Below are 13,465 nucleotides of genomic sequence, written 5' to 3' on the forward strand. Positions count from 1 at the left end.
GTTAAGAGTTTTAGCTAGCTACTCTTGTAGACAACCAGGGTTTGGCTCTGTGAACCCATAAGGTGGCTCTTTAACTCCAGTTCCAGGATTTTCCATGCCCTCTGTGGGCATCAGGCATATATGTGGTACACATGCAGTCAGGTAGGGAATATATACACATAAAATAAAAATGAAAAAAATAAACTTATAAACTATGAAAAGCTTTCTTGCTATAATTATTTGTATTACAACATGTTTAAAGTTTCTCCCTTTATTCTCACCCCTTCCTTTCTTTGTCTCTGTTTGTCTCTCTGTATGTCCCTCTATCTCTCTGTCTCTCTCCCCCTCTCTCCCTCTTTCCCTGTCTCCCCTCTTGGTCCTCTTTCCCCCTCCAATCTAACGAAGACACCGTTTTGCTAACGGTGCAACGACCAAGTTCCATGTGACTCCAGCATCCACACTGGAACTCAGATCACAGATTTAATTTCAATAGTGTTCCTTACAGTGACACCATTCCAACAAGATAGACAGTGGTTAGGCTTTCAAAGGATTGGGGAAATCATCCACTGGGGCAGGATACATTATAAAGTTAATAACAAAAGGAAAAAAAATGTTTAGAGTTCAGTCAAACAAACATGCCCTTGACTTATTATGTAAAAATTGCTTTAGCCTCAGCCGGGGCTTCATGTGGGCATATTTAGTGACTGATGATGCTGGTTCTTGTCCCATTGCACCGCGGTGTCCCTCAGGAGCAGGAAGGCTGGTGGGAGCGATGGGTATAAGCAGACAGAGGTGAGTCTACAGAACTTTAAGGAGGCACAGAGTGAAACGGGGGTTTGGGAATGGAAACCCCGTTGTTCCCATGCTCCAGCAAAAAACGTGTCTGGAATAACAGAGGGCAAGGGATCAGAGCACGACCGCACTTCCTGGATTTCCGGGCGTGGTGGCGCAGGCCTTTAATCCCAGCACTTGGGAGGCAGAGGCAGGCGGATTTCTGAGTTCGAGGCCAACCTGGTCTACAGAGTGAGTTCCAGGACAGCCAGGGCTCCACAGAGAAACCCTGTCTTGAAAAACCAAAAACCACCCCCCCCAAAAAAAACAAAAAACCAAAAAACAAAACCAAAACAAAACAGAAAACTACCCGGATTCCAACATATATCAGGGATCAGGTACAGTATGCTTCGGGTGGTGGGAACACCGGAAGTAACTGCACAATAGCAGCATTTCAGTGGGTAAGAGCACCCGACTGCTCTTCTGAAGGTCTGGAGTTCAAATCCCAGCAACCACATGGTGGCTCATAACCATCCGTAACGAGATCTGACGCCCTCTTCTGGAGTGTCTGAAGATAGCTACAGTGTACTTACATATAATAAATAAATAAATCTTTAAAAATAAAGATAAAAATAAAAATAAATAGCAGCATTTCAATGCACAGCATGGAAACAGTAAGAGCTTTCTGAGAGTGAGATGCCAGTGAACAGCATTCTACCTTGGGGGTAAACAGAGGCCCGCTACAGAATGAAAATTGGTTTTGGTGTCGTTTTGTTTTGACCAACCTATGTTCCATGGACTTGTGATTGAATGTAGGAAAAGAAAACCTGGTTAAATCAGAAGGACTGCACAGGCAGCAGGCTCCCAAAATCAGACAGTTTCAGATTTGTGTGGGGACGACACCCACCCAGCGTGAATCTGCTACCTAAACGTAATTTCAAACTTCCTCAAGCATTTCCCCATACAGTGTACACTGAAACTTGATATGTATCCAGGTTTTACCCTACCCTGGGAGCAAGTAGGCGAATCGCAGCCAATTGCCAGACACCAACTGTTAAACCAAGGTCAAATAGGACAGACCCAAGCAGCCACCAACTCAGCTTCTCTGCCTTGCTTACATTTTGTTTTGTTTTAAATTCCCTTCCTTTTCTCTGGTTATAAATACAATCTGCTCCTAGGGTACAGACTCCTGAGACAATAGATGCAGACTGCTCCCCAATTCTGGAATCACATATAAGGCCAATTAAGGTCTTAGAAGGCTAGATTTGTCATTCTTGTTTTCAGGGGACATTTTTGTATCATGTGAAAACACGGGAGCTCTTAGAATACCACAGGGCACGGGGTTTTGGTTAGAGAATGCTTTGGTAATTCTGCTCCTGTGAAGCCCATCAGTGCCTTTCTTGCAACCCCTGTGTCCCCTCCTCCCGTGTGGAGGCCTGCCAATCACTGATCCTTGTTCAACACCATCCAACCCCGGTCCCTCCCTCTTCACTCATCCCAAGTCGCAGGTTATAGCTAAGAAGAGCAAGGGCACATGGCAATAAAGGGACGCTCAAAAGTCCTTTCTGCTCAAGGTCCCGGGAGTGAGGGAACGAACAGGATGATTTTGTTAAGGTTTCAAGACTATGTATGAGAAAGAGGGAAAAGTGCTTCTCAGAATCTCGCAGTGTGCTTGTCACTAACGCTTCTAAATTGCCTCAGTACTCAGTGTTTGCCTCAGTACTCAGTGTTACTGTAGCTTGGTCAAGTTGCTAGATAAACCTGTTAGATTCTTGTGAGTCTGTCACACAGACAAGGAGAGAATTACCTCTCTAACACATGAAATTACTTTCCAAATGAGGTTATCGGAGCCTTATAAGGGCAAGCTTTGCCTTTCCCCATCCCACCCCCCCCCTTTTAGAAATCCCTTTTATTTCTTTTGAAAGCTGATTTTAAGGGCATAGCTGGGAACAGCTGATCTTTTTGTTACTAAAATAGGGCACAAAGTCCTAGGAGAAAATGTTAAAGTGATTGCATCACTCAATATAATTTAAATTTCTACTTAAGAACAGGCTGTCTTTTTATATGAAATGTTAGTCCTGCACCCTTCACCCTCAGCCTTTCTGGAAGTGTTGCCAAGGTAGTTTTCCATGGTAGTAATCACTCCCCTACCCCCCACCTCCCCACCCCCATGTGTGTGTATGTAATTAATTAGTGACTTTCACTGATGTAGGGGCGCATATGTGTCACAGTATGCATTAGAAGCTTAGAAGATGATTCAAAGGAGTCATTTCTCTCCTTCCATGTAGGCATTGGAAATCAAATTCAAGTCACAGGCTTGGCAGCAACCTCCTTTATGTGCTGGACCATGTAGGATTTTGTTTTAAAGCCCTTTGTTCCCCTGTATGTGTTAGTTGAGCTGGGTGACAGCTGAAGCCCAGACATCACACATCAGTGCTGAGGGGTCCCAGTGCCTGACTCTAAACACATGGGCTAAAATGCCACGCATGGTTCCCATCTTTACTTGCCATGGTTGATCTTGGTTATCAACCTTAGTGGACTGTGAGATGCCTAAAAAACTAGCGTAGCACAGTCCTGGGGGCATCTGTGTAGATGATGTCAATATAGCACAGTCCTAGTTGCATCTGTGTAGATGATGTCAGTATAGCACGGTCCTAGGGGCATCTGTGTAGATGATGTCAGCATAGCACAGTCCTAGGGGCATCTGTGTAGATGATGTCAGACACATGACATCATGACATGGGGGGGGGTGTGGAGAAGTGATGAGAGAAGATGCACTCTGACCATGCGTGGTATCAGCTCATCATCTGGGAGCCTGGATGGAACTAGAAGCAGCTCAGGGAGGAGGCTGGTAAATGATGGATCTCTTTCTCTTTCTCTGTCTCTCTCCCTCCCTGCCTCCCTCCTTTCCTTCTTTCCACACTCCATCCTTCCTTCCTGTCTTTCTTTCTTTCTGAAACTAACCCCCCTTTAGTACTTTCTGCTGCCACCACTGTCAGAGGACATCAAACTCCAGCCTTTGATTTTATTTCCCTAGCAATTTGACACAGGACTGAGACCCACAGCCTCCCACAACAGCTGCATCTTTCTGGTTTTCCAGTTTCTAGCACTGAGCAGGCCTATTGCTTTTCTCAGCCCTCCAGCCCACAGACAGCCACTTTGAAACTAACCAGGCTCTGGTCTTCTAATCAATTATGCATATTCTTTTGGTTGTGTTCCTTTGTAGACTACCATGACTAACCAAGAGCTACAGAGATTTCTATTTATGTTCATAGTAAACCATCAACTTGGTATTTTTCTCTTTTGAGTTCAATACTCTGTCATAGAAATTGAGGGCTGGAAGATCTCTACTGTTGTTCTAGGGGGTAGCATTTCTCCTCAGGAGACACAAAATGACTTTGAAGCCCATAGCTCACAGACCTGTGGCCAACAGAAAGCCACTCTTCTGTCCCCTCCTCAACCATTCCTAAGGTACCCATGGAAAGAAAGAGGGTCACACCTTGGCCTAGAGACTACACTGTGGTGGGCATTAGCGTGTTTTCCCCCCAGAGTTCTCACAAATTGGGGTTCTCACAGTCTCCCATTTACAGTAGTTCACGCAGGCATGCTCAGGTCAGCTTCTACCCATGACAAGTGTCAGAACTGAGTGAACCATTAGATGACACAGGTAAGCCTGGTACACACAAAGGGAAACTCAGGTATACACCAAGCACAACCATGTAAGTTTTGATGGAAACATCTTTTAACCACACTAATGACTCTGGGAGGTCTCATCTTTGGAATGATATCATGGGGCAGTAGGAAGAACTATGGGAAGGGCCTGGGGATACTTTTTTGAACTATATGGTTAAAAAATAAATAAATTATACAAAATTCAAACTTAATTACAGTGAGTGTGTGTGTGTGTGTGTGTGTGTGTGTGTGTGTGTGTGTGTGTGCTTAGCTAGTATGGCCCATGGCACTGACTGGGTGGTTTTGAACAACAGAAATCTAGCATTTTATTTCTAGCCACTCATGTTCCAGATCAAGCAATTGGGAAGCTCTGGTGTCTGTCGAAGAGCTGTTTTATTTTGTTGCTTTCCCCTAACAACTCACAAGCCTTGCATGGGGCAAAGCATGAGAGGCGTAAGTGCCCAGCTTAATGAGCCAGTCTCCTCTCAAAAGTCCCACGCTTGAATGCCTTCAGCATGGGAGTCAGGGACTCAACACAAGGACATGGCAGAGACACGGCAGGCATCCAGACTCCAGCTGAATGTGTCTGTCTGATTGTCTGTCTGTCTGGGTGGGTGGGTAGGAATGCAAAGTAAGAGAGTAACAGAAACAATATGCACGTTCTCCACAGGTATCTGAGATGCGTTGAATGCATTAACCTGGACACAAGAGTGAGCAATGCCTACACATTTTTTTCAAAGCTTCATTTGAAATATGACCTCTTTGGTCCTTAATGCATTCATTTGGTAAGATCAGAAAGAGAGATTAAGCTGTCGCTCTATCTGGGCCGGTTTCTAGGAAGTCGGTGCCTTTAGGAGCATGTTGCTTCTGTTCTGGTGGCTACATGGATTTCTGAACCCAGAGGACTGCCATTCCAGAGCTACATGGCCTCATCAATGGCTGCCTACACTTGCCTGTAAAGCTCAGCTGTATTCACCGCTCTCATTATCTACAAGCAGGTACTTGTGATAGAGTGTACCAGCTTTGCCTCCACCGAAGCCCTGGTCTGTCACCATGGCTTCCTCATCCGCCCCTCTGCCTGCTCCACCAACCTGACAGGTCTTTCCAACATCCAACTGTTTTCAAGTCTTTTTTCCTGATAGCCCTTCAAGACTGGCTTCTGCGAAGGCTTTTTTATTTTATTTTTAAGCTCAGTGGCAGGAACCATGGGTTATATACCTTGGACTCCCCCCCCCCACCTCAAAAATATCATTCTTTTGAGGACGAACTAAAGCCAAACTCACTTTCACCAGTCTCTTTACTAACTTTTCTCTTAATGAAAAAGAAGTCCGTGTTTGTTTAATAGCTAACCATTATGTACGATGAACACAGTGGCCTCTCTACCTGCTCTTCTCTAACCCTAACCCCACTCACAGCTCATTCTTTTAAATGTTTCTTTGCCTGTTTTTATATACATAAGATGTATATATTACCATTCTTAACTATGAATCATAGACACTATCACTAATCTAGGAGGGATGGGTAGCAACTTAAAATTAGATGGCTTTCTCTTTTTCATCTTGGTGATCGTTGACTTCCCAAATCTATCACATATCTGAGTAAATTCACATTCAGATTTTACAATATTATGACAATGAAGTATCACTCATCCTTGAGCTGAAAGATCACACTTCGTTTCCTGTGTAGCTGGTAGACATTCTGCCCCTGTTGGAGACTTAGTTTTCTAACACATATCTTTATTGTATTTGGAAAAAAAAAAAAACATTACAATATGATCCCTTGATGTCACAGGTTGAATGTACCTACTCCAAACACCTGAAAACCTGAACCCTTCAAATCCAGGAACTTTATGAGCAGTGATAGAAAATAACATACCACAAAACCTTATTTCACGTGCAAAATTTTGCAAAATAGTGTATAAAGTTACATTCAGCCTATGGCTCCCAAGTGCATCTGAAACGGAAATGAACTTTGTGCTCCTAGCACCTCCTATCCCCAAGAAAATTTTTATAAAAACCCCTAAAAGGCGACTCTGAAACACTTCTCTCCTCAGGCATTTTGGGTGCAGAATTCTACGTTTCATAAAAAAAAAAAAAAAAAAAAAAAAAATCCTCATATAATTAGTTTCTCCTTTTCCAAGGTAATCATCATACAAGCCGCCCGTATGGAGCTTTTCACACCAACTGCTGTTCAGGCTCCGTGACCTTGCTTGACCTGGGCCTACTACTGGGCAGCCCATTATTCCCAGTGCTCTTGAGAGAACATGCCACCAGCAAAACTACATGTCTAACGATACTGAGGGTGTGCCTACCCTTGATCGAAGCTTAGACTATATACAATAAGTGCTTCTTTAGGACTTCTTAAAGGCAACTAATCACTTCTTTCTACAGTTTGTCTCCTTTTCCAACATGATTAGAATCTCACCTTTACCTTGCCATACTCAATGGACAAAGCCTAAGCACATCAGTGTGTGCCACACGACAGCTTTTATTTGGGTATTTTGTGAGGTTCATGATGTCCACGCTCAGATTCATGACCACATCCATCATCCCCATGCTGCAGGCTATAGCCATGAGTTTTTCCTCTAGTAAATCAGAGTTTACGCCATCCGGGCCAACATCCCCCATTCTCTCCATACTTTAGCTCATGACAACCACTGTGCTCACTCTTGGCTACTACAACTTTGACTCTGTCAGATTTCACATACAAGTAATATCACACAGAATCTATTTTTCTATGTCTGACATCTATCCTTCAGGACCAGATGTTGTTGCAAATGAAAATGGCTCCTTTTCTAAAGGCCATATAGTATCTATAAGGCCATATGTACTATATTCTTTATCCATGTACCTGCTAGTGGGTACACAGAGCATTGTCATGTATTGGAATATTATGAACAATGTTACAATGGATTGGGGTAGGGGTTGGGGGGGCTCACAATTTGATATCATTTTCCATATATATATATATATATTATATATTATAGAATTATATATATATCATATATTATGTTATATATGATATTTTATATTTTTATTTACCTGCCTTTGTAAAGATATATATATATATATATATATATATATATATATATATATATATATATATATATATATATATATAAACATGATTGCTGGACCAAATTATAGTACTGCTAATTGTTTAGTGAAGAAGTCCCCCGCTATTTTGCATAATGAATGTATAATTTATATTCCCACTGTCCATGCCTGGGAGGTCTTTCCTCCACATCCTTGTCAATACCTAGTTCCTCATTTTTATCGTGATGTGACATCTCACCATGGTTTTGACTTTTATTTTTTTGGCCATTTTTCACATATCCATTGGTCATTGAGAAGAATGTCCTAGCCATTTTAAGTCAGAATATTTGAAGGCTCTATGCCTCAGTATAGGGGAATACCAGGACCAGGAATGGGAGTGGGTGGGCTGGGGAGCAGGGGGAGGGGGGAGGGGATAGGGGATTTTTGGAGGGGAGACTAGGAAAAGGGGATAACATTTGAAATGTAAATAAAGAAAATATCTAATTAAAAAAAAAAGAATATCTGCCTTTGAGGTACATACGTCCTCATATATTTTAGATATGAAATCTTAATTTTATGTTTACTTTGCATATATGTTCGCAAATTCTGTAGGTCACCTTTTCGCTTTATTGATTGCGTCCAGGTGTAGAAGTTAAATCAACTCCACTGGTCTATTTTTTGCTTTTGGGGGTTTGCAATTTTTAAGTCATACCAGGAAATTGTCGCTAAGACAAACGTCTTATTATAACTTTAAGAGCATCCCTGCCTTAAGCTCTTTTACTGCTACTCTTGGGCACCTGTGCCAGGCTTTAGAAACAGCAGCAACACGGAGGTGCTGGCCCCCTCTCAGTTGGGGTGGGGCACAGCTGAGGGAGTAGAACAGCGCACAGGCCACACAGCAAGTACAGAGTCTCAGAGCAAACTCTCTGGGCAGTAATTTTAATAAAACCTCTGCAGATCAAAGGAACAATTTCTTGCTAGCCCTGATGCATTCTGACCAGCTCTGTTTTTCTAAGCTTGAATATAAAGATGAAAGAAAAATAGCTATCATTTCTTATTGTGAAAATAAAAACAAGACCAGTCAAATAAGAACAGCAGAAGCCATTTACTCTGAGCTTGGAGGGAGTCAGGCTTAGCCCGCCAGGTGGGGGTGGTGTGGGGAGGCAAGGGAGGACAACTGTGCAATATCTGACAAGGAGGGTGTCTGCTGGGACTAAATTAGAAGTGCCTTCTTGGCTTTTCCTGGTTGTTAGAACTATAGAGAAAACCCAAGAAAGGTATTATTTGTGAATCAGATCACTGCCATTTGGGCTAATGTTACAGAAGTCACTGCCAAGTTTCCTAGATTGTTGTGCAACACAGAAGTGTGGTCTTCTGCAAGCCTAATTTATACTGAGCTGTTTTCTTTGCCTGGTTATTTTAGTGACGCTGGTTTGCCACGCAGGCTCTTGTAGGCCTCAGGGTCACAGCTAGACTGGTGTGGAGTTTAGTCTTTGGGCCTTTGTATCTGACACATTATCCCCATTTGAGGGCTTCAGGGACGTCGAGGATAAATGAGACAGCCGAACATATACATGGCCATATGTACATTCAAGATATTGATCTTTACATATGTATATCAAGCCATAGAGCATGAACTTCTAGCTTAAGCATTTTTAAACCTAAAATGGAATATGAACTATAGACAATCATTCTGAAACATCAAACACTGCAGTGTTCCTCAAAAGTGTTTTTTCCTCTCATAAAGCTATTTTTCCCATGTTGACAAATATTGAAAATTCACTTTACTTTGTGAAAGAAATGTTGCCTTTTGGTTTAAAATAACTCAAAGGTGATGCAATCACTTTTTTTTTTCCTTTGCCAGAGTTGGTTTAAATAGGATGATCTTAAAGGGGCCATTAGAAGTAGCTTTAGCTGAAAAGCAAAGATTACTCACTTCGGCCTACAAGGCAACTGAAGGCGGGATAAAAGGCAGGGAGTTTGCTTTATACTGGGCCACAGTTTACCTCTACGAACAGGTATGTAAGTCACTCAATAGTGTCTATCTAAGCTCATGTCAGAACTCCAAGGATAAAACCTGGAGACCCCAGAGCCTTTTTCTGCTCTTCTTCCCAGTGCGTGTAGATTAAATCTCTCCGTATCTCATTCTTAGTCGGCTCTTTAGTTGGGGTGTTAGAAGCTGTGGTTGAGCCTAGCCCTCTGTGACCTTTGCAGGCTGGCCTTTTGGCGTACAGCTCCAGTTACAGTCTCAGGACAGAGGGCGAATCTAAACTGCACCAGGGACATCCTAGGTGGTGGGTTTCCTTGTTTTATGTTTTGAGCCTCAACAAAACCTTGCAAGAAAGGAGGAGTTATTTTGAATTTGGAGATGAAACAATCTTGGCTGAATGCAGTTACTTCTCCTGAGTGCCAGAGACCAAACATTTCTCTGTTTCTAACAGGGGGCCTCCTCCTACAAGGTTCACCTTTAAGCACACGGCTCTCAGTCATTCACCTCATCTTTGTTCTACTGCCATTTTTAGTAAAGGTATCACCGTGGTCCAAAAAGTTAGAAGTGTGCCTTAAAACAGTAAGATTACACTACTTATGCAAAGCTTAAGGATATGCTTTTGTTGCTCCTCCACAGCGCAGCCCTCACTCATATGTAAAACCGCTAATCCTCTTCATTTGTGCCTTAATTCCACACTAAATCTGACATTCTTTTTTCCTTCCTCAATCCATCTCATTTCAAAGCAAGTTCAAGCTCCTTGAAACCATTCAAATATTTAATCACAGAGAGAGAGAGAGAGAAATGTGGGAGCCCTAACATAATAATTACTGGGTAATTCCTTGTTCCGGCCCAGGTGAGGTCATTCATTCACGATGGAGTTCTGAAAAAGAGCAGCATGGAAGGGAGCAGGACTGAGTTCCACTCTAACCATTCTTGTGTGCTGGATCACACCACTGGCACAGTGCTCCTGGGAACAGCCCAGTGCTCCCGGGGAATGGCACAGTGCTCTCGGGAACTTCTCCAACTAAGATAAAGCTACACTGGGAAGAAAGGCAAATGTCCTCCAAGTGCTGTTTGCTGAAGCTTAGAGAGGAATGCAAGAGGTTTTCTTTGTTTTTGTTTTTTTTCCTAGTGCTGAATGTAAGGAGGTGAGAGTGTGTGTGTGAGTGTGTGTGTGTGTGTGTGTGTGTGTGTGTGTGTGTATGTGTGTGTGTGTGTATGTGTGTGTTGGGGGGGGGTGCCAGAGGGTTATTTTAACCTACAGTTTCTGCTGCTCTTGGCTGCTGGGTTTGGAATGTGCTACTATAACTTCTATGCATGGGTGTTTACATCTAAACTGGCCATGTTGGCTAATCTCAACAAGCTGCTAATCACAAATAGAGAGTGGGGTTCTCAGTGTCTGATGGCTCTTCTCCTTGTACAAGTAATGTTTTCTACTTTCAACCTACCAAGGGTTTTTAATCCATTTTTATATAAATTTTTAAGTTGAATGTCTCTCAGGAATTTGGCACTCTGATATTTCTGAACGATACGCAACAACCTGCCAACTCTAATGGAAATATACCCCAAAGAGAAAATACTGTTAACACTTTCTTTGCTTCTTCCATCTAGACTTATAAACCCCGTGTCAGAGCTCCTGAATTATAAGTTCCACAGTAAGGGTTGATGAGTCAACAAAGTGGGGCTCTAAGGCAGGGCTGCATTTTCTTTAGCTTCATCGCAACCAGCAAGGAAACGTTCCTCTATCTCTGAGCACTTAGTAGCCTGACTGAAGACGACAGATTGGTAGTTAAAAGAATAAGTCACTCGAGGGACTTAGAGACATTCTAAGAAATTATTTTGAAAGCATTTTGGTCAAATGTGACAGCCACCATATCTGGAAGATTTCTATTTCAAGATATCAATGGCTGGGTGACTCAGGATAGTCAAATTTGGAATTTTGAAATGGAAGATTATCTTGATGTGTGTTTGGCAACTGAACAGCGATGAGCTGTGTTATTCCTTGGATTCGGTCATCACTGGCCGTATTTTAAAATGGTTTTCATTTAAAAAAAAGTCAGTCCATGTATGATATTAGTATTTCTGCAAGTTAAGGTAGCAAGGTGAAGTAGTCTCACTTTGAACTGAGCTGCGAGACGTCACATACGCTGAGATTCTACGCGGCCGGACTCTCGGGCTAACACCCAGGTTCTGCATTCCTTCTTAAAAAAAATAAAAAATAAAAAAGCCGAGCTTGAAACAGATCAGGTGGTAAAACTCAGAAGCTCAGTTACATGTGATTATGAAATAAGTACTGAACTAGCCAAAGAAGATCGTACGACCTAAGAGCGAATGTCAGCAGTACGGAAGGAAGGCCATTGTCGGGCAAAAGGGAGGACGTGGACTTAAGGGTAAGGCCACGTGGATTAAAGTCTCAGTTCCGACATCATTAGAGATGAGAGCTTAGGCAAGTGTCTTAACTTCTCTCAGCCTCATGTCATTCATATACATGTCAGTAATAATCTTTTAGAGCCGCCATAAAGATTAGATTAGAAATATTACATAAAAGTGCTCAGCACATTGATGGCTGGTAGGTCGCATTTAATGGATGTTAATTATTACATTATTATTCCAATAATAGAGGATACTTCAAAATTAACTTTATAATTGCTTTTAGAGATGCACGGAATCACATAATTAAAATTACAACCACCATAATAACAATAACTAATGTTTATTGAGCATTCCCACTTATGAAACCTTCAGTACACAGGTGGGGTGAATGCCACGCGCATCTTGCAGGTAATGAAACTGAAACATAGAAAACATGGCCAGTGTCTGTGTAGACAGCTAGTGGAATGACAGAAAACCCAAGCAGGCAGTCGGGTTTACTAGACTCAGAGTTGAAGAATCATTAACATTTTAATTTTAAAAGAATTTCACTTCAAAACGCAAGCCCTTTCTCATTAGAGGCCACCCCCCAGTATCCCATTCATTCATTCGGACTCTCGAAAACACCTATTTCCTTTGTCAGTTGATTTGCCTAGAGAAGATAGTTCATGTGAACACAATCCTGTAATGTGATCTTCTTGTGACTAGCCTGTTTTACTTAGCATGATTTTATAAGGTTCATCTGCATTGGACTAGGTGTCAGGACTTCATCACTTCTAACTGTGGTAGAGGAGATATGCCCACATATTTATCTATATATTCCTCATTTTGAAGGATCTTGATTTTACTAGAACAGAACTGCTGGGTCATACCCTCATTCTATATTCAACTATTTGAGGAGCAACAATAGTATTTTCCAAAGTGGTTACACCATGTCCTGTACCCATCCGAAATATTCAAAGGTTTATGTTTCTCCATCTGCATACCAACACTTGTTAATGCCTGTCTTTTCTTTTTAAAAAGCTTAGTGGATATTAGCACTTTATTTAAAATAATCTAGTTTAGCTTAATACAATTTTAATACTAATTTAATTAATTATATTAATACAGTTTAATACTAGTTTTAGTAATGTACTGATACAATGTTGCCTCTTCTCTTCCACTATATGAAGACCGAGAGAGAGAAGACGCCATCAGTGAACCAGGAAGCAAGCTCTTTCCAGACACCGTGTATTGTTATGCTCATCTTAGATCTCATATGCTTATCTACAGAATCTTGAAAACTAGATCTGTGTTGCCTCTAAGACATCCTGTTTGTGGGATTTTGTTATAACATCACAAATGAACCAAGACCCTGGCTAAAACCATCAAGTTAGAAAGGCACAGGAAACAGGGGTTTACATGGTACGCGAGTCTTCACAGGGAATGATAACGTTCAGAGTGGGAAGTCTATTTGGTAGTATAGCTCTAGTCAACGTTTTCATAGAATATGAACCAAAAAAAAAAAAAAAAAAAAAAAAAAAATTTAAAAAGTAATAGCAAAAAGAAAAAAGTAACAGAGAAAAAATATTTGGGTGCAAGTGTGCGCCAACCGACAACAAGGATATCCAACACTGTAGGCTACCTTCCTAGATATACCCTGGCTCTG

General features: G+C 41.8%; 1 protein-coding gene across 15 annotated transcripts in view; it reads right to left on the bottom strand.

The window, feature by feature from the left end:
* Asph (aspartate beta-hydroxylase) overlaps positions 1-13,465 on the bottom strand; it is a 210,658-nt gene that overhangs the window by 28,155 nt on the left and 169,038 nt on the right. The window lies entirely within an intron of this gene.

Source organism: Mus pahari, chromosome 22 (assembly GCF_900095145.1).
Source record: "Mus pahari chromosome 22, PAHARI_EIJ_v1.1, whole genome shotgun sequence".
In the NCBI taxonomy this organism is placed as follows: Eukaryota; Metazoa; Chordata; class Mammalia; order Rodentia; family Muridae; genus Mus; species Mus pahari.